The sequence below is a fragment of the Epinephelus moara genome, chromosome 24 (genome assembly GCF_006386435.1).
Source record: "Epinephelus moara isolate mb chromosome 24, YSFRI_EMoa_1.0, whole genome shotgun sequence".
Lineage (NCBI taxonomy): Eukaryota > Metazoa > Chordata > Actinopteri > Perciformes > Serranidae > Epinephelus > Epinephelus moara.
In genome coordinates this window covers 36240580-36242263 of record NC_065529.1, presented here as the reverse complement: position 1 = coordinate 36242263, position 1684 = coordinate 36240580, and positions in this window count along the sequence as shown.

The window sequence follows — 1684 nt, the reverse complement described above, 5'->3', positions numbered from 1 at the left end:
TTCAGGTCACAAGCCTGCTCCTCCAGCTCGCTGTTTACTGCTGGATTTAATAAATTTCACCCAGGGTGAAAAAAAAGGACGAAATATAATAAAAGAGAGGTGAGAAAAGCATGAGGTGAGTAAGGAGGACAACTCTGTGAAGTGTGAAAACATGTGATGCTCACATTAACAGTCCTCCACTGGAGCTCGGAGCAGCATAATACTGCCCTGCTATTTCAATCCAGCTTAATTAAAGAACTCAAGCATGGTATTAATTTTCAAAATTAACTGCCATTATTACACTTTTACTACGGGTCAATCTAAGAATAGTCCCATCATATATAAAACGGTAAACCCCTAATTAGCCCATCAGTATCTGTCATCAGCTTTAGATGATTCATGCCGGAGCTGTTACATAAGCATGGGAATTTCTCTTTTTTTTTTTATAATTATCTGGTTTCCACCCAAAACACTTGAATCACCATGTGAGAGGAAATAAAACTGAACAAGGAAAGAATATAAAATTGAAACGAGCAGGGAAGTCGGGGCTCATTTCGGTCATTTGGCTGGAGAGAGTGATCTGATGCTAAGAACAGCATTATCACTAGGCAAACAAATCTCCTGCTTCACTGTGAACTGTTCATGCTTCCTAAAATAGCAGCATCAGTTTGTGTTCTTGGCTCGGGTGGAAGGATGAAACATATTCAAATCAGCCTTCTCCAGATCCGCTCCTTACAATTCTGCAGGGATTGTTATTTTACAATGGAAAATAAGCCAGCTTTGACCCAGAAGACAGAATTAACCTCCAGGCATGATCAAACTCTGCATATCCATTAGAGGCATCCACAAGGAGAAGAACGGAAGAATAAAATAAATAAATAAATAAATAAATAAAACACACACTGGTATGTTGATAACAGTGGACCAAAGTGATGAGAGCTGTTTCAAGGAATTGTCTTGTTACTCCGCCAGTGTCTTGATCGCTCGCTAATGCAGTATTTGCATAATTACCCAATAGTCCGTGCAGCATGGGGGACTGCAGTGGAGGGAGTGGAGAATAAAAGGCAGAGGAGGAGGAGGTGGAGGAGGAGGAGGACGAGGAGGAGAGGAATGAAGATCGAGATGAAAGATCCCTGCATTTTCATCAACTGATCAGAATTCACGTTGAAGAACACACAGCTCGAGAAAAAATAGCTTCAAAGGGCTTTGTGGAGGAAAATAAACTGAAGGAGAACTCTGTTTTCAACAAGGCACACAGTGGCACATAGTGATGCACTGCTAGCTTTCTTTTTTTTTATTGGGAGCACAGGTTTTTTTTTTTTTTTCACATTTGCCAATTCATTAATTTCACTGCGCTGACAGTGTCAGAGTCCACAGCAATCAAGCTGCACTACACTTTGCTGTCAAGGATTACAGCGACGTCAAAAACCCTTCTTGGATTATATTTTCTGCTTGAACAGACTCTGATAAGAACCAACTAAAGACACAGTGAAACAAAAAATACATTTTACAAGTTCTAACCCTGCGTCTTTGTGTCTGCTGTTCAGTTATCGCTTGATTTAAATATATGTAATCTTTGAATATCTTTATGTTCTCATGTTGAGAGAGAAGATTCCACTCTCATGTTTACTGTCATATATATGAAGCTACTTCCATCATAATCTGGCTCACAGGATGTGAAATATGTGTATGAGCTTGTCATGTC